The sequence below is a fragment of the Mustela lutreola genome, chromosome 1, assembly GCF_030435805.1.
Source record: "Mustela lutreola isolate mMusLut2 chromosome 1, mMusLut2.pri, whole genome shotgun sequence".
Classification (NCBI taxonomy): Eukaryota; Metazoa; Chordata; class Mammalia; order Carnivora; family Mustelidae; genus Mustela; species Mustela lutreola.
In genome coordinates this window covers 261,387,500-261,408,087 of record NC_081290.1, presented here as the reverse complement: position 1 = coordinate 261,408,087, position 20,588 = coordinate 261,387,500, and the positions used below count along the sequence as shown (strand labels likewise).

The 20,588-nt window shown below is 44.3% G+C and overlaps 1 long non-coding RNA gene across 1 annotated transcript; it reads right to left on the bottom strand.

The window, feature by feature from the left end:
* Positions 1 to 5,371: 5,371 nt before the first annotated feature.
* On the bottom strand, positions 5,372 to 11,145 carry LOC131822108 (uncharacterized). Its single transcript, XR_009350089.1, has 3 exons — positions 11,051 to 11,145; positions 10,243 to 10,469; positions 5,372 to 6,029 (listed from the first exon to the last, which is right to left on the bottom strand). It is a non-coding gene; the product is annotated as an uncharacterized LOC131822108 (long non-coding RNA).
* Between the last annotated feature and the right edge of the window lie 9,443 nt (positions 11,146 to 20,588).

Genomic DNA, 20,588 nt, shown 5'->3' with positions numbered 1-20,588 from the left:
AAAAAAAAAAAGAAGAAGAAGGCAGCATCGGTCTACAGCTGCCACATTAAAGTCTGGAGTCCCTGACAAAGCCATGGGTCTGTGAAACTCAGGAAAGAAGACCCCAGTGCTTCTCCCAAGGAATGAGGAGCGGTTCTGGGCACTCATTGTGGAGATGAGAACAGGCTGTCAATGTCCCACTTAGGGTAAGGGGGCGCTGGACTGATGGTCAGTTGGCATGGATCAGTTTGGTCTTCGGGGTGTTTCCTGCTGCGACGGTTTGGATTAGCCCATTTCCACAGTGTGCTGGTTGTCAAATACTTGGTATCAGCCTATAAGAGAGAACTGTCCTGTTTGTTAGCATTTAGAAGTTGGATAATCTTCTCAGAGGAGTCTGGGGCCATTCTCAGAAAATGAGGGGCAGCTCTCTGGCTTGGGTAGATAACCAGGCCATGCACTGGATGGCCCTTCCAAGTCCTGCCCAGGCCCCAAATTCTCATCAACATGACTAGACTGGCCACTCTTGTTTGGAGAAAACGATAAGTCAAAACCACTAAGATAAGAAAACACAAAGTTCTATGGTGTAAACATGTCTTTGCCAGCCCAGCTTTCCCAGTTCCCTTCCTCAGATTCCCTACCTTGGCACTGGTTTGGAGAACTAGTTCTCCTCTCCACTTCCTTTCCTAGTGGGACTGTCCATCATGGCGCCTCATCCCCCCAAACCAAGGGAGGGCCCTGTGGCCCAGTCCAGCTTCTTGGATGCTCTCTCAGAATATAAATCCTGGAGCAAAACGCAGGCACATCCCCAAACAACACCTTCACGAGAGCAGGCTCCGGTTTCTAATATTTCTGAGACCCAGCAATTTAGCCTTTTTTGTCAATTACACCTCCTCACCTGACAGTACTTTATTTCCTGAAGTTATCCAGAGTCTGCTTCTCTGGCCTGTACGAAAAACGACAACAATAACAAAGCAAAAACAAACCCTTTCTCACATTGGGTTCATTATCAGATGTCAGTGCTCTTTTTCTCAGAAGCTTTTAATCCTAAATGACAGACCTTTCCTTCCTGGTCCAAACACCCCCAACCCTAAGTCCTTTCTCTTCTATTTTCTTCCAAAGCATCCTGGGCCAGAGTGGAAAAGAGCTCTTGTCAATGTGCTAAGCTTTACCTTGAGGGATGAGTGAGGACACCCTTTAAATTACCTATAAAACCCTTTGATTCACTCAGCAGAGGTTGCCATGGGCAATTTGCTAAGCTTATTGATTATTTTCTGTTTAAATTAAAGTTTGATGTCCTGGAACAGGCTGGGCAGTGCATGGAGTTAATGGAAAAGGTTGAGATCCAGGGGAGAGACACTCGCTGGGGAAATGGAGGGTATTCAAGGGGAAAACAGGGAGTCTATGAAGAGGAGATTGTCTGCGCCAAGTTGTAGTAAATATGATGGCGATAAAAAAGAGAATGGAATTCTTTTATGGAGACCGGCAGCCTGCTGGACATTTAAAGCCTCAGGAAGACAGTGGAAAAAATGTATCCATTCCATGGATATTTGTTGCGTGCCTGTTATGCACCAGGCATCGTGCTGGGCACGGGGGTGGGGGTGGGGATAGCATAGAAAGGACAACACTTGCCTCTATGCTTTACATCGGTGGTTCTCAAAGTATGTTCCCTGACACAGCAACATCCCTATTTGCTTGCAAGGGTGTTAGCCATGCAGATTCTCAAGTCCCACCCTATACCTACTGAGTCAGAAATACCAGAAGTGGGATCCCGCCCCCTCTAGGTGGATCTGATGCATGCCCCAGTCTGAAAACTGCTGCTCTAGGAGCCAGCCTCGGGTCTGGCTCTGCCAGCCAGGAGCTCAGTTTGCGTTGGGTGTTATTATGGCCAACCTCCACTGAGTGCTTATCATTGTCTGATACTGTGTGAAGCATGACATGTGGGTTGCGTCATTTCAGCCTCCCAACAACCCGGTTAGTGACAGATGACACAGAGGCACACTGAAAGTAAGGGGAGGTAGGCAGAATTCAGATGTCAGAGCCTAACCACGCTGCTCTATGGGGTCCCGAAACCAAACTCCCACGAGGACTGTGATTCATTCTGCCCTGGGCAAAGCCAATCTGCAGACAGAGACAGAACCATGGCTTCCCCCAGATGAGAGATATTATGCAGCTGGGTTTCAGATGCTTGAGGGAAGAAAAGAAGGAATGGGCTAGGAAGGGGGCAGAGGGCTGGCTGGGCTTCAAGGAGAGGCCAGGCCCACAGACCCGCAGGCACAGTTGCTCCTCATCTTAAGGGAGGCTAATGTAATGATCAGGGAGGGGGAAATCTTGTCAGTTCAGTCAGAAAGGGATTTCGTGTCATGACGCCTAAATTCAAGCCCTTTAATTCTACTTATCGTCTGTATTTGTTTCCTATTGCTGCTGTAACAAAATCTGTATTGGTTTCATATTTCTGCTGTAACAAATTACCACAGACTTAGTGACTTAAAACACCACGAATATATTCTCTGAGAGTTCTAGAGACGTCTACAGCCAAAGTGTTGGCAAGATCATATTGCTTCTGGTGACTTAACGGCAGAGTCCATTTTCTTCCCTTTTCCAGCTTCTGGATGCTGCTTGCAGTCCTTGGCGTACGGCCTCTTCCTCTGTCGTCAAAGTCAGCAACCTAACATCTCAGCCATCTGACCTCTGCGATTCTCACATCTTCCTCTGATTCTTAGCCTCCTGTCTCCCTCTTATAAGAAACTTTGTGATTATATTGGGCCCAACTAAATAATCCAGAATAACTTCCTCATCTCTATATCTTAACTTAATCCATCAGCAAAGTCATTTTGCCCTGTAAGGAAACATATTCACAGGATATACATATCCTGGGAGTGAGGGCTGGGATTTTTCTGTCTACCATACTTCATGACATTAGGAAAGTCACTTTTCTTTCTGGATTGTCTAGTTCTCCCCAAAAATGAGGATTATAATAATTTGTAGTCCTAATCTTTCAGAGCTGTGATTGAAATGACAGACATGTTCATTGCAATCACATTTGTAAATATTACTATTGCCTCAGTTTCTTCATCTGACAAATGGGGATGAGTGATGTTTCTTGTTCATTCAGTTAAGAGTATGTACTGCTTACTCAACCTGAGTTGTGTTGTGTTCACATTGCTTTGGAAAGGACTTGTCACAGCATCTACAACAAAAAGATGCTCAGGAAAATGTAGTTGCAATAATAGTGTGAGTTAGTTAGGTTTTAGAGCCTTAAATATGTGTCAGCGACAGAGAGAGATGAGGTCAATTCTCTTGAGGAACCAATCATCTGATGACTCATATCATGGCGCAATGTTTGGAAGAGAAGCAATCAGCTCAGGTCCCAAGATGCTCTGGTGATCGGGAACTTAGGAGTAAGTCCACCGAGTTAGCCGATGGCTGGAATGATCCTCTGTCCCTGCCCTGTGGGAAGGGACAGCATTGAGGCTGCCTGTGCCCACTGGCGGCCATTACAGCCGCTCCTCTGGACCTGCATTTGTTGGTGATCAGGGGAACAAAAAGCAGCAGCCGGGTCCACCAGAAGAGAGACATTAAAGTTGATTAAGTGAGTGGGCCAATTAGCGTCTGGCTTCATGCAGTGTGGAGTTAATTAGCCTCTACAAAACAACAACAGCTGCTTTAATGGTTGGGCAAGAGGCCCAGCAGAGAGGAGCCATGGGAAGAGAAGTGATAGGGCTAGTGCTTAATAACTTGGCCGCAGTGGGTCCTGCCCCACTAAAAATGTAGAACAAAGCCCTGGGCAAACTTCTCTGCATGCTTCAAGACAGGGCACGGGGCAGAGAACCAGACCCTTCTAGTGTCCTCCCCCTAGGGAGAGGCCAACCTCAGACCTCAGACCTGAGTTCCTTTTTTTTTTTTTTTTTTTTTAATTGTATTTAAAAAGAACCATGTAGGTTTTTTTTTTTTTTTTTTAATTTATTTATTTGACAGACAGATCACAAGTGGGCAGAGAGGCAGGCAGAGACAGAGAGAGGGGGAAGCAGGCTCCCTGCTAAGCAGAGAGCCTGATGCGGGGCTCGATCCCAGAACCCTGAGATCATGACCGGAGCTGAAGGCAGAGGCTTTAACCCACTGAGCCACCCAGGTGCCCCCCTGAATTCCTTTTTAATACACAACTTAGTTTGCAGTCTTACTAAAATCATGACCCTACACATTTCATCTTGATCCTGAACTTCATAATGCACATAGTTTGCTCACGTTGATATTTTTCCCTTATCACTAAAGTTAATATATATTATGGGGGTAACATTTGGAAAGTATATAAAAATACTGAGGAAGGGGCACCTGGGTGGCTCAGTCAGTTAACTGGCAGGCTCTTTTTTTTTTTTTTTTAAAGATTATTTATTTACTTATTTATCTGAAAGACAGAGATCACAGACATAGGCAGAGAGGCAGACAGAGAGAAGAAGAAGCAGGCTCCCTGCTGAGCAGAAAGCCCTGGGACTCAATCCCAGGACCCTGGGATCATGACCGGAGCTGAAGGCAGAGGCTTTAACCCACTGAGCCACGCAGGCGCCCCTACTGAAAGACTCTTGATTTCGGCTCAGGTCATAACCTCAGGATCATGAGATCCAGTCCCACATCAGGCTCGGCACTCAGCAGGGACTCTGCTTGAGACTCTCTCTCCCTCTGCCCCTCCTTCCACTCACGTTCCCTCTCTCTCTCAAATAAATAAATCTTTAAAAAATATATAAATAAAAATACAAAGGAAAAAACAGTCCCTCCACCTTGAAATAAATTCATTCATTAACTATTTCTTTTGTGCTTGCTAAATGCTGTTCAAGTTGTTCAGACTAATTATGTATCCATTTTGTTCCTTCTCTATGCAAATATATATGCTGTTTTACACATCAGACTTATCTTGTATAATCTTGATAACCTACTGTTTTCAGCAATACGCCATGAACATTTTCCTTATCTCACTAAAATATTTTTTTAAACTACTCAGCCTCTATGGTTCCACTAACTAAACTATATTTTGGTTGTCCATTTATTTATGCCTCTTGCTTCATCTTCCAACAAAGTTCTTTTTTTTTTTTTTTTACCACTATATCTCAATGCTTAGAACAGAGGCAAATATGTGGTTGGCACACATTTAAAATGTGGTGAATGAGTAAGCAAATGAGTGAACAAATTTAACCAATCCCTTCTTAGGGGCCACTGAGGTTGCTTCTACTTCTTCACCATCAAAAAAAGTGCTATTGATGGCACATATTGTATGGAGCACTGGGTGTGGTGTATAAACAATGAATTCTCGAACACTGAAAAAAATTAAATAAAAATTTTTAAAAATGCTGTTATATCAGTTAAGATTACTTTCAAATACAAATGACATAAAATCTCCCAAAGTAATGCCTTAAAAAAGATTTAAAAGTTTCTCTTTTGCAAGAGTCCGGGAAGGTATAGTGCTTTGCCTCCCATTGGCCTGGACTCCATTTCCAAAGTGACCTCACTGTTCAAAATGGCTGCTAAGTCTCTAGCTATACTCCAGTCAAAAACAAGGAAAGGAAGGGAAAAGAAGGATGCATTCCCCTTTTTTAAGGAGCCTTCATGGAAATTCCATATACTCCTTCTGCTTCCTTTCTAATTAGTTATAATTTCCTCATGTGACTTTATATAGTTGCAAGGGAGTCTGGGAAATGTAGTCTTAATATTGCAGCTAATATTCAGGGATACTGTTAATGAGGAAGGAAGGGAAAAAAATTGGGGACCACTAGCTGGGATGGCTCTTGAACTTATGGATTGAATCCAGTCTCTCAAGCTAGCCCTTCACTAAGGTGACCCTTAGTGTTTTCTATCTGGGGGTTGGGTCAAGTCAATGTGGCTTCTTGGATCCAGGCCTGGAAGGTTTCAGAGACTTCACTTCCGTGCTATAAACTTCATCTTGCCAGTTGACACAGTCATCACCAAAGATTGACTCAATAAAGATGCCCCTTTTCCCGGAGGATGTTTTTCCAATTAGTGCACAGAGGAAGTTCCAGCTGTGAGGACAGGAGTCCGGGTTCCTGAAATGCAATGATTATTAGTAACAATCAATCAAACAGCCTCATAGGACAACAGAGAGAAAGCCAGCTTTCAGGGATGCTATGTGAGACAAGGATGACGGGCTGCCTGTAACAAGAGGCGATGTGCCTCAACCACAACGTGGCCAAGCCCCTGAGACAGTGAGGGACTTTGTAACAAGGTTTTACTGCCTGCAGTAAAAATCCTGCCAAAACGCATTCAGGAACGTGTGGGGAGACGTGTATTCATTATTATGCCCCTAGCAGCTATCACAGGAAACCATCTGGGCTCCATTGGCCTATAAATTTGCAGCTTGCAGTTGGGTGGGCTACAGGGAATCGGCCAAGCGGGAAGTCAAGGTGTGAAGTGGATCTGGCAAGTTCCACACACAGAGCTAGCTCAGAAACTCACCACTCCTGACACTTAACGTTTCTTTTTATTTATTTATTTTTTATCATGAAATGCATCACACCTCCAGAAAAGTACACAAAACATAAATGCACACTTTAACAAATTATAAAGTGAGTTCCTACTCAGCAATCACCCAGGTCAAGAAATAGGACACTGCCGGCCCCCCAGAAGCCTCTCAAGGGTCTGCTCCTAAACATGCTGCCTTCTTCCGTACCTTCCCCAAAGATCATGATCCTGACTTTAATGAATATAACTTCCTTGCCTCATTTGACTGTTTTGTCACTTAGGGATTCACCCCCAGATGGTACAATTTACTTTGCCTGTTTTTGAACTTCACATTGTTGTGCAGAATCATAGAGTCCATATTCTTTTTGTGTCCGCATTCTGTGTTCCGTGTTATCATGTTAGACTTTATTCATCTTGCACAAGGCTCTAGTTGTCTACATTCATTCCTGAATAGCTTCTGAACATTTGGGTTCTTCTCAGGTTGAGGTTACTACAGAAAATGCCACTCTGAGCATTCTCGTTAGTAAATCCTTGAGCACACACATATGCGTCTCCACAGCCAGGATTCTCAAACTTCAGCATGCATGAAAATGAGCTTGTTAAAATGCAGATTCCTGGTCCTCCTCCCTGAAGATTTGGATTCAGCAAGTCTAGGGTAGTGCCCATGCATTTTCATTTTCAACAAATTTTGGGGTGTCAATGAGGCTGCCGATCCCTGGACCGCCTCTTGAGTAGCACTGGAGAGCTGGAGTTGGCCAACTGTAGCCTACAAACAAACTTGGCCCACCACCTTCTTTTGTATGGGCCGTGAGCTAAGAATGAGTTGACATTTTTAAATGGTTGGAAAAAATTCAAAGAAGAATAATATTTCATGACACATGAAAGTCATGTGAAATTCTCCTTTCAGTGTCCATCAGTAAATTTTATTGGCACACAGCCTTGTCAATTTCTTTGTGTATTGTATGTGGTTGCTTCTATGCTTAGTAGAGTTGAATGGATTCGGTAGAGACCGATTTACTTGTTGGTCTTTTACAGTATAATGTTAAGTGTATTTTTAAGTGTTTATTGGCTATTTGATTTTCTGGTCTAGGAAATGCTTGTTCAATTTTTTACCCTTTTGGGTTACCTGTCCTTTTCTCTACAGATTCTGGATACAATTCTTTTGTCGTTGATATGTGTTGCAAACACCTTCTCTCATTCTGGGGCTTGCCTTTTCATCTTATGATTGTGTATATGTGGGTTTTTTTTTAAAAGATTTTATTTATTTATTTGACAGAGATCACAAGTAGGCAGAGAGAGTGGGGAAGTAGGCTCCCTGCTGAGCAGAGTGCCTGATACAGGGCTTGATCCCAGGACCCTTAGATCATGACCTGAGCCGAAGGCAGAGGCTTAACCCACTGAGCCACCCAGGCACCCCATGATTGTGTTTTTAAATGAACAGAAGTTTTCATTTCAATGTAGTTCTAACTTATCAAACATTTTTGTACGTTGTTTAAGAAACATTTCCCCACCTTTATTTTTTCAAAGTTTTATTATTTTACTATTCACATTTAGGTTTTAGTTTACTTGAAATTGACTTTTTGTGCAGAATGTGGGGTAGGGATCTAATTCCATTTTGATGGATACTTAATTTTCCCAACACCATTTAGTGAAGGGCACTTTCCACACTGTTGCGTGAGGAAACTTTTGTCATAGAGCAAATATTTATGTGTAAGTGTGGGTCTGTTTATGGGCTCTTGGTCTTATTTTTCTGGTCTATTTGTCTGTCCTTGTACTAATACCACATACACTTAATTACTGTGGCTTTATAAGTGTTAAAAAGCTAGTCTTTCCACCTTGTTCTTCTCTTCTTTGGCAATGTTTCAGCTATTCTTATCTCTAGAAGTTATTTTCCCCTTAATTTGTTCACAAAAAACATGAAGCTGATGGACAGTGAGAAGTCAGAGACTGGTAGCAGGGTTGATTAGTACAACCTCTTCGGAAAGCAGTTTGGTAATACTCTGCTTATAGACCCTTTCTCTACCTATACCTCCCCCCAAAGGGCACATACTTTAACCCCTAATTCCATTTCTGTAAATCTAGCCTAAAGAAATATCCAAAACCAAAATTCAAAACAGGGGGAAAGTTTTTGAGTTAACAAACAGACTCAGTGTCAGAGCTACATGTTGGAGGTACAATGAAGAAGAAACCTACCTTCCAGAAACTTCGAGTCTTTTTTTCTTTTTTTTTGGCCCACAGCTATTATAGCTGGAAAATAGGATAAAGGATTCAGGTCTCCTTCAGGGAGACAGCCATATAAATAGAGCATTTTGATCCAGTGTGGTAAATGTTCAGAGAGAGGTATGTACAAACACTAAATGCACAGAAATGTTCATGCCAGCATTATTTATAATAGTGGGAAATTGAAAACAACTTAAATGTCAGCCAGTGGAGGGACAAAGAAGTAAATTGTGGCATATCCGTATGATGGACTATTTTAGAGTTATCAAAATAAAGACTGTGAATGGAATAAATGATTGGAGTATAACAATAAGCGATAAAGAACAAGACACCGCAAAGAAAAACCTTCCTGTCTGTGGAGAAAACAGTAAATGCATTGAAAAAAAAAATACTGGAAGGACTATACCATCATGATAATAGTAGTTATGAATATGGGTGATTTTTTTCTTCTTTCTATTTCCCAAGCCTTTGGTAATGTGGTTATAGAAATTTAGAGGGAAAATGTAACTGAAACAGTCCTTACTCCTCACAGATTCCTTTCAGGACCTGCCCGTTTCAATCAATGTGCTAAAAGCTTTACATGTGGAACTTATTTAGTCCCCAGAGCCCTAAAGGGATAGGTGTTTTGGGGTTATCATTTCCTCATGAAGGGAGGAGAAGGGGACAGAGAGGTGAAGAAACTTCCCCAGGTCACAAAGTGAGACGCAGAGTTGACACATGGACGTGAATCTGCCACAGTCTGTGGCCCTCGCCACGGCACCAGCCCACTTCCACTTGCTTCAGAACATGGCAACTTATTTATTTATTTTTTAAAGATTTTATGTATTTATTTGAGAGAGAAAGAGAGAAAGAGAGAGGGAGAGGGTGAGAGAGAATCATGAAGCAGACTTGGTGCTGAGTGTGGAGCCCAATGTGGGACTCGATCTCATGACCCTGAGATCATGACCTGAGCGAAATCAAGAGTCCGACACTCAACTGACTGAGCCACTCAGGCGCCCCCGGAGCCGTTCAGAGGGAACCAGACCACAATGGCTAAAGAGTGGCTCTGCTTAGAAGAGAGGAGGTTATGAGCCTTAGGACCCCTCCAGCCCAGCGATTCTGATTCTCAGCCCCGTGTCACTTTAACTAGCTGGGAGATCTTAGCTAGTGACCCAAACCTGCTGAGCCCCAGCTTATCCTTCTGATAAATGCAATCAGCAGACCTCATCTCTTAGGCTGTTGCATTGATTAATGAGATAATATATATCCCATGTCCTGCAAAAGGGAGGCACTTGTTAATTTATTCCCATCCACCCAAGGACACAGGAAACTTTAAAAAAGACAGACCCCAGCCTTTTCCTGTCGCTTGGCCTCTGGTTATTGTCCTGGGTGTAATGGAGTGGAAAACTCTATACATGGCTCCCTCTGACAGTGAATTTCTAATCTCAGAAAACTTAATGGTTTTTGTCAACCTGATTGTCCAGTGAGAGCGGATTAGGGGAATGACTTCCTTGTCACTGGAAAGTTGACTTGCTTCACAGCGTTTTTCCTGGTGCCGGTGGGAGGTGTGATCGATACTACACAGACCTAAATACTTACCTGTGGTCTGGGGACTGAGGACAAAGGTTGGACGTTCCATTTAAGTGCCTTAGCCATTTCCAAGTAGACCTGGGTGTGATGTGCATTAAGTGGTTTAGGCTGGTGACCCAGAGCTCTGCAGTGTGATGGGGCAGACCGGCAATCAAGCAGCTGCTTTCTCCTGACCAGTAAAGCAGAGGCCCCTCTGGCTCCTGCTGGATTTGTCTTCTCAGCTCCAGGTTCCCCATCTGGACAAAGGAGAGGGTCCATTAGTTACTGTCGGCACATGAGGGAAGGATGGCCTTGCTGGTTTCCGTATCAGGACTTTCCAGACACAATGTGCTGATGCACAAATGGACAGTGGCGACTCACTGAAATCTGGTTCCAAATCCCTCTCCACTGCCAGCTCTGGGACAGGGGCACCTCTTGCATGAGGCATGTCCACAGTAGATGGAACTGTGAGACAGACCTCAACATGGGAGCGCCGGCCAGAATTTAGTTACCTAGGGGAACTCCTGCCCTGCCTAGGGGAGATCTCTCTCAGCCTGGGAGGGCAAAACCAAACCCTATTTTATTTGATGTCACTTTCTTGGGAACATCATCTCTGACCTTTTAGATGAGTCAGATACCCTGACTTTCCCTTCCTGATGCTTACGCTAATTAGAAATGAATCCATGTCTAAATCAATTCCAATATAAGCTCCACGAAGTCAAAGACATTCGCCTGCCTGGTTCTCTGCTGATTCACAGCGCTCAGAACATTTTGGGCACAAAGTACATGTTTGATAAATACTTGTTGAATATGTTAATTAATAAATTCATATAATTACCTGTTTATGCTCTGTCTCCCGTACTTGTCTAGAACTCCCATGAAAGAACTAGGTCTGTCTTATTCTCTCTGTATTCTTAGCACCCAGAACAAAACCTGGCAGGTAGTAGACCCTCAATAAACAGTGAAAAGTAAAGTACTTAAAACTTTTTACATTGAATTAATGATATTAATTTTATTTAAGTAGTAAAACTGCAATATAGTTGGTTTAGAAAAAGAGGGTAAAGTAAAAGACCCATCTCCCGTTAATATCACCCCTCTTGTGTAACTCCTTTAATTATTTGCTATTTTTCCTTTTAAAGGTTTCCACTGTGTACTTTACACATAATTATAATCGGGTTATTTTCAGCACATGCATGTGCACGCGCACACGCAGAAACACACACATACATATCAACTGTTCGGGTGGCAGGGAGTTTTATTAATTTAAGAGCAGGAAGGGAGGCTTGGATGATTAACGTCTTTCTCATTGTTAAAATTAATTATTGGTCCTACAATGGGATTGATAGCATCATGGGAACTGCTAGTGAGAAACATTTCTTTCTGAAGTTTCAAGTTTTACCCCTGAGGTCAAGGCAAATCTGGCTATGGAAAAAATTCACAGGTTGGAAATAACCCACAGGAAAATGCTTTATTTTTATGCTCGCAAGTCAGGGAAACTTGCTGTGGCCACTTCTAAACATAAGCCTGTTATGTACACTGCAGTGGGCTTAGCGGCTCAGGGCTCATTTCTCAGCCTTTTTCATTTGGATCATTATGTGGAAATCAACCCAGTTTCTTTCCTTAAACCCCTAGTGATACATTGCCAACAAGTGATTCAACTGTAATTATAGAAGTGAGGAAACCACGGCGTAAGTTAAAAAACAAATCAAACCCCCGCTCTATTACATTCAAAATACACTTCTAAACATTAAGAGGGGAAAGGTTCTACTCCTTGTAAGGACAGTCTATAATGATGGAAAGCCTCTTAATTGACAATGAGGAAAATCCATGCAAATTTCTTACTGACAAATAACGTGGGCAGGAAGTTGAATGAACAGTTTACTCATCTGTTGGTGGGGGAAACGCTTTCAGAGTTGGAAAATAGATACATCTTAATCTTGATCTTGACCTTTTGTCTTTTCCCCCCTGTTTCTTTCTTTCTTTCTTTTTTTTTTTTTTAAAGATTTTATTTATTTATTTGACGGGCAGAGATCACAAGTAGGCAGAGAGGCAGGCAGAGAGAGAGGAGGAAGCAGGCTCCCTGCTGAGCAGAGAGCCCGATGTGGGACTCAATCCCAGGACCCTGGGATCATGACCTGAGCCGAAGGCAGAGGCTTTAACCCACTGAGCCACCCAGGCGCCCCTCCCCCCTGTTTCTTATCTGAAATAAAAAACAGGAGTTTTCTATTTCTGAAATATTCTGAAATAGAAAACAGGGGTGGGGAGGGGGAGATTTATTGGAGACGAATAAAACAGCACTCCTTCAGGATGTGGGTTAGTAGAGAAGCAGAGGAACTGGAGGCTAGTCTAGTTCTGTGCCCACCTTAGGGCGTAGGTTTTCCTAGAAAAACCCTGGCTATGCAAACACTTGGAAAAGCGTATGGTCAAATGTAGGTATTTATTTATTTATTTATTTACCTAAACAAGTAACTTTTATTTTATTATTTTTAAATTTTTATTTATTTGTTTTAAAGAACTCTCCACACCCAAAGTGGGGCTTGAACTCTTAACCCCAACTACTGACTACTGAATGAGCCAGCCAAGCATCCCTCAAATGCTTTTAAAATGAGGTCTAAGTCTCCATAGTGCGGGAGGAAGCCATGCTCTTGGAAAGCCCTGGTGAGGAATTTCCGCAACCAAACTCCAGCCACCGTGGAGAAAACAAGCTGAGAATAAGAACCCAGGACTTTTCAAATATTGGAGGCCCCAGAGATAAAGAGAATGCAGTTTTCTTAAGCATACAAAGGATTGCCAAAGAGGTGCTTAATAATAGCTGAGTTTAATGGGAAAGAACATCTCCATCTGTTTCTACTTCTTAAAAATTTCCTTTCTTATGATGTTGATATATTATTGAAACTCAGATGGTGAAATAAAACAACTTATGCAAAAATTCTAAGACAATTAGCTTTCTAGGGCAAAATAATAAGTTCTATCTCACTTTCACCAGTTGTTAACTGAAACTGCTGGGTCTGATAAACATTAATAGTCTCTTTCACAGGCTCCATTTCTTTTTATCTTATTGAATTCATTTCTTCACTCCACAAATACTCATTGACTATCTGGCTGAATGTACAAGAAAGAAATAATTAGCTTCCCCAGAGCTGGTCTTCTAGTCTTAACTCTATTGTGCATCGCGAAGATCCACAAGGAGAAACTAAAGAAGGAATTGCAAGATCAAAGTGCCCTTTGGAATTCAGAAAAGAACATCAGAGGCGGTAACAGTGATTGTGGACTCTAGGTTTTCCTCTCTTTCCTGGGCACACAGACGGAGGACATTTCAGTTGCCGTGCCTTTAGCTATGGTCACAGAACTGAACTCCAGTCAATGGAATGAGATGTTACATTCGTCACTTTCAAGCCTGACCCATAAAAGCCTCCCACACAAGGATGAGCTCTTTTGCTCATCCAGCTGGCTGAAATTGAAAGGAGCTCATGTGTTGAAGATGACGGAACCTCCATCAGCCTGGATCCCTGCGTGACCGCACAGAAGCCTGCCCTGTTCCCCCATCCAGGGCTAGTAGGAGAACACAAAATACATTTCAGTTATGTTGAGTCATTATACACTGGGAAGTGTGCTGTTTCAGGGGTTATCCTAGTTTAACTAATACATATGGCAACTAGGTCTTCAAATTTGGGGCCCGTAAGAAGGAACAGTAGAGAGAGATTGAACAGCGGCAGACGCTTTTAGTATTTGTCATAAAAGGTTTCAAAGGGTTTGGGGTTCTCATTCTGATGATCTCAGGGGCGTGCTTTCTTGTAGGATCATCTTTATACTATTCTTGGCCTTAGTTCTTCCATGCAAAAGAGAGTTTTTATGTATACATATATAGATAAATACGGATACAGATGTAGATATAAATATATAGATACAGATTTTTTTTAAAGACTTTATTTATTTATTTGACAGACTGAGATCACAAGTAGGCAGAGAGAGAGAGGGAAGAAGGCTCCCTGCTGAGCAGAGAGCCCAATGTAGGACTCGATCCCAGGACCCTGAGGTCATGACCTGAGCAGAAGGCAGAGGCTTTAACCCACTGAGCCACCCAGGCGCCCCAATACAGATTTTTTTAAAGGTGAAGTATAACCATTATGGTCCAAAAGGATAGCAACCTACTGAACTCCTTCAAGGGCAAATGGAGATGTGAAAGCAGAATCTAAGGCATCAGGAGGAACCTGGTTTTCTGTATGTGCTCCACCAACCCAAGCCTGTTAGGGGGCCCACAGTAATGTCAGACACCTGCCCCTTGAGCCTTACCCCAGCCCTGGGCCAATGGGAGCGTGGCCTCCGAATAAACCAGGAATTGACCATCTATATCATTGTGCGAGTGGGCTCTGGAAATAGGTTCTCTTCAGCAGTCTTAGCCTTCGGTTAGGATGCCTTGTTTGAAAGCGATAATAAGCCAAACCCAACTGATTGAAACTAATAGGGAATTTACTGATAAATGCAAGTGCAAACCCCAGGGGCAGGAGGTTAGTGGATTCTAGGACGGCAGCGATGACATTATGACCTGGTCTCCCTCTGCTTCTCCTCTTTGTTCAGCTCTTTTTCATCCTTCAGACTCCTCTCTACATGGTGACAAGACGGCTACAGCCACCATCAGCTCCCTAAGGTGACCGGTCTGCTTCAAGCCAATCTCATTGGCCAGGGAGGCGGAGTGCAGTGATTGGCCAGTTGGGGTCACATGGCCTACTCAGGAGGCTGGATGTGAGGACTCTTTGTGGAGCTTAGAGTATGGTGGAGGGGGCTTCCCAAGGTAATATCAAGGGCTATTACCCAAAATAAGGAGATGGGTGCCAGGAAGGCAAACTACCCTGGGTAATTCAAGTCAAAGTGCTATGCTATACCTTTATGTTTCTTTGCTCTCTGTGGTGCTAACGCACCTCCCTGACTTTTTTAGAACCTGGGGAGGGGAGACTGGAGCCCTAGCTCGAAACTCCAGCTGCAGGCTACAAATGCTGTCCCACTTGCATACACCCTCACTTAGGGCTGGTTTCTAGGCTTTCCTAACCTGATGTGGGCTCCATACCCACAGGAGGTGTGTTGAGGGTAGGCGGGGTGGGGACAGCAGCTTTGGGCACTTGAGTAGAATTCCTCTTTTTTTTTTTATTTCTAAAAAATATTTTATGTATTTATTTGAGACAGAGGAGCTGAGTAGGGAAGCCAAGCAGGTACCCCAATTCGGGACTCATCCCAGGACCCTAGGATCAAGACCTGAGCTGAAGGCAGCCGCCAAACTGACTGAGCCACCCAGGTGCCCCTCTTTAGCAGAATTTCTGCCTATGCATTTTGCAGTTGGATTCTCTTACTTCTCCGCTGTCTGATCTCTCTTGTCGCCCATCTCCCATACACAGTCTGCCTGCCCCATTGGGCTGGGCTCCTTGGTTTTCAGCATCTGCCTAAATTCCACTTAGGTTTTGCTCATGCTCCTTTGGACTTAATTGTCAAGTTCCCAAGAAAGAAGTTTCCATCCCGTTGGTCTGGTGGTGTTTCTGGTTCCTACTTTCCCTCTTCTCCCAACCTCAGTCCCACCTGCTCACACAGGCAGCCCTGCTCGGCAGTCATCTGGAGAATCCATCGGACCCTGTAGGCTCATCAGATGTGAGGGTTGGAGAATAGCAACAGTCAAGCGTCCTCTGGACCTCCTCAGGCCAGGGGAACATGCTCCAGAATTGTGCTAGAACTCTGACCTTGTGACTCTCCTCTGGCCTTGGAAAGTGGGAAGACTGGTGCTGTTTGTAGCTCTGAGAATGAAATCATTTTTAAAGCACATGTCTGTAGCTAATCAGTGCACAGGCCTGAAAGCCACTCATGGACAGAAAACATCTTGAGTCCTGACCTAGGTGGAAAAAAGGAGAGGTATTGTGGGATCTCTCTCCAGGTATCTGGGATCTCTCTTTCCCAGAGATCCATGGGAGGAGCCATCCTTCATGGCTCCTATCATCAATCTTGTGGAAATTCAGGATACTTCAGTGGGTGGTCCCCCATGAAAACCTTCTTAAAGAAATTTTTGGATCTTAGAAAAAAAGGGAAATGTCTTCCTATTTGGAGATTGGTGAAAATAACAATAATGATAATGGCTGATAACTACTGAGCCATTTCTTTGTTCCAGACTAGGTTAGAAACCTTTTCTATATCTCACTGCACTGAATCTTTACAACACCTGCATGAGATGAGTATTATAACCCTTACCCTTTATAGATAAGAGAATGAAAGCGTGAAAAGGCAAAATAATGTGTCCATGGTTACACACCTAGTAAGTGACAAAAACTAGGGTTCCAACACAGCTAGTCTGACACTAGGGGCTGTGCTTTTCACCTCTACATTATAGGGCTTCGTTTTAGAAGAGGCTTAGGTCATATAAAGGGCTTATACAGAGCAAGGGGCAGTCCCAGGTAGAACACTTCAAACCAAGCAGAAGCATCACCGAGAACAGGCAATAGGCTGTCAGGCTGGTCCTCACCTAAAGATCAGGCTCAGCCACTGTCCCATGCAGGGAGAAAGCAGGAGCACCAGCACTCAGAATCAGATTGCCAAGGTCAGAATAGCACAGGAGGCCTGAAGCTGGGTGGTCAGGGCTGGAGAGGAAGGTGATCTGCAAGGAAGAAATTGACCTGGCTCATTTCGTGCTGGTGTTTCCCTCCTGTGTGTACGCTCGCTCATCGCTCGACCCCTTTGTACTCATAGACTCTGGACCTCAAAGCATCAAGCAGAGACTTTGCAGTAGGTTGAAGAGGGAGGCAGAGGTGGTCAGCTGGGGCGTGAGAGACACATGGAAGTATTTTCTGCACAGAGCGCACCCCCGGGGGACCACGCAGTACCTGGGGAACTCATGGAGACCGAAGGTGTATGGCAGAAGAGAGAAATAGGAAGCAAGAAAATGAGAATGAAAAGAGGAAGGAGGGCAAGGGTGGAAAAACAAAAACGGACGTGGCCGAAGGTCAGACTCATGCTTTGACGATGATTGCTGTCTTTCCTCGGTGCTGCCTGTGAAGGAAGAGGAGGACCTGGGTGGGGCGGCGGGGGGGGGGGGGGACAGGCTGTGCCTTTCAACCTGGGCTTCCTTCCCCTATTCTGTCCACTCTTTTTAATGCAGTTTTGAGTACAAAATGTCTCTCCCTAGGCAGGAAGAGCTTCAGTAATGAGATGCCCAGAGTTAGTCATGACACTCAAACTTCTTGCTGGAAAGAAATATATATATTTTTTTATGTCATCATAAAACTACCCAGCTCACCTAGGTCTGCTGTGGAAATGGTGGCTCCGAGGACAGAGGGGAGATGAGAGCCTTCGACCTGGAGTTAAGGCAAAGGGGAGGGTTGGGGACACCTTCTCTCTCCCAGCCAGTGTTAAACTGGCCTTTCTGCTGTGCCCGAGTTAGTGGGAAGTGACACATGGCCGTTAGGGAGGAAAAGGAGGAGTCAAATGGGAGTTCCTGGCTTGGTCCAGTCACACCCAGAGGAATGAAGCCTGTGCAAGCGTCCCAACGACAGGTTCTCCCTCTGGGGAAGGAGAAGGAGGTGTGGGTGCAAAGGGCCACACATCCATGAGCAGCTGCCCTGAACCCTCATTTCCCCGGAGCGACTTTTCCAAGCTCCTGTCCTATAGTTCTATGAAGCCAAGGCTGGTCTGCCAGGCTCCGTCCCCAGACCACTCCCTCAAAGCAGAGGCAGGAAGACCTCTGGCCAAATGTTGCTTGGTCATTTCTGAGTCATCTTGGATGACGGCCCATCTCCAAGCCTCTGTTGCCTCATCCGAGAGCTGGGGGAAATAGTGTCCATCTACCCGTGCTCCGAGGCTCAGAGAAGGTGAACACAGTGCATCACCTGCAAAGCTCAAAGCATTTTATGTACAGATATATTACACAGTCGTTACTCACGGAGCCTACATGATAGTGTTCAGGAAACTTTTCCTTCCAGAGATGCAGCTCTGAAGGTCTTTCTCACCTAAGCCCTGGAGACACAGAGACGAATAAGGCAGGTGACTGCCCTCCAGGGCACACGACGAGCAGGTGAGACAAGAGAGGCAAACATCTGATTAGAATCAGTGAGATGAATGTGCCACTCTGGAAGCTCTCAAGAGAAAACAGTATCTACCCAGGGGATATTGGAGGTCAGCGTATGACCTGGGTAGTGATTGGTAAAGAAGGGACATTTTAGGAAGAGGGGAGCCCATGAACAAAAAGTAGGGGGACTTCACATGACCCAGAATATTGGGAACATGATGAATGGTCTGAAGGGTTGGAGAGGGCAGCCCACGATGGGAGCAGCAAGAGGGAGGCAAGGAAGGTAAGCTGATCAAGACTTAGAAGTGGCTAACAGAACTGAAAGGAATCCCATAGAACAACACAAGAGGACATTTTGTAATGGAAACATTCCATATTGGCACTTTCCAATATGGCAGCCACTGGCCACATGTAACTATTGAACATTTAACATGTAGCTAGTATGACTGAGGAATGAAATTTTTAGTTTTATTTCATTTCAATATACATTTAGACAGCCCTGGATGGCTGGTGGCTACGAAACTGGAGAGCTCAGCCATTGAACTTCTGATGGCAACTTTAAGTGTGTGGATGGACCCCTTAATGCCCTACCTCGGGCAGTTCCGTAAAACAAGAGCTCCCACGCCGGCCTTTGTCATGGTTGTGCCATCAATTGTAGGAGCTGGGTTGAGATACAACCTGTTTCCTAGTCTCTAAGCTGTACATCTGCCTAGAGGAAGGCGGGCAGCCTCTTCCACTTCTTCCTAAGGCATCACGTGGGCTGGCAGCCCCGCTTCCGGCTTCCTCTATGCTCCTGCTTCCTGGGCCAGGTGAGCACACCTGGGGAGTGACTCAGGCCCGGCATGCTGGGTGTTGTCTGTTACTGGTAGCGTTGGTCAAAGTTGGTGGGCTGATTTGGATTTTTTTGCTGTTGTTTATTTTTAATTTTTTAACTTTTAAAAAAGATTATTTATTTATTTCTGAGAGAGCAAGAGCCAATACAAGTGAGGGGACGGAGAGAGGGAGAAGCAGACTCCCTGCTGAGCCGGAGTCCCATGTGGGGCTCCATCCCAGGACTCTGGGATCATGATCTGAGCCTAGGGCAGATGCTTAACCCACTGAGCCACCCAGGTGCCCCCCCCGCCCTTTTTTTAAAGATACACAGTGTTGGCCCAGGCAGGGTTTAAAAAATATTTTTGAATTATTAGCCTACATTTAAAACCAGGTGAATTCTCTCAGAAATCCAGAATTGCTATCTTTTCTGGTCCTGTAAATCCACCAGGCAGCAAGGACCTGCAGCAAAGTAGTGCCTGATCTGGCCGCAAAGAGCAACAGAGGGGGTGAGAGAGGTGGAAATCTCAGAAACTTCTCAGCTAAAGCCATCAAACTGGATCCCGAAGTTACAGAAGCTGCTGTTAATACATCCTTTTCATAATTCATAATTGCTTATTTATAAGGACTTGAAAGTTTCGGTGTGTAGAGGAATAAACAAAATAAAGATCTTTGAGATTGGGGCGCCTGGGTGGCTCAGTAGGTTAAACCTCTGCCTTTGGCCTGGGTCATGATCTCAGGGTCCTGGGATCAAGCCCCACATCTGGCTCTTCAGGAAGCCTGCTTCCCCCGCCCTCTCTCTCTGCCTACTTGTGATCTCTCTCTGTCAAATAAACAAATAAAATCTTAAAAAAAAAAAAATCTTTGAGATCATTTGGTTGAGCCGATTCGTTTTACAGATGAACGCTGTGGTCCCAAACCACAGCAGCCTGCAAATAAAGGCTTGGAGGTAGGAACCCAGCAGGATTTGGTGAACTCCCTCAGTTCCTGCTTTGGGAGGGCTCCAGACCTGTCCACCCCTCCCCTCAAGGCCTCAATAGTCTGGGGAGCAAATCCCCAGGAATGTTTTGTGGACTCACACATGCTGAGGGCACAAAAACGTTTTTGCTATCCAAGACGTAATAGGCATTCAAGGAATGGGTTCGATGAATGGATGTGTGAGAGAGTCTGTGAATGACTTTAACATTGGACCCAGTTTCCTTCTACATATTATTATCTTCAGTATATAATCTACTTCAATTCCTATTAATGAATCTGGACAAAATACTAATATCTGTTTTAGTTAGAATCTGTTCTCTTAAAAACAGATACAAGGCAAGGTTGCTTTGATTCAGAGATGTGGATTAGAGCGTCAGGCTTCTATTTTTTTTCTGGATATATTTTGTAGTCTCGTAAAGTACTAATATTTTTATTGCCTCCAAATAAAAACTAAGCAAAGTTTAACTGTTATTCCATGGAAAACCAAGAAAAAAAAAGATTGGGTAGTGTTGTCTGAAACCAAGGCAACCAAAACTGGCCCTTTCCACAG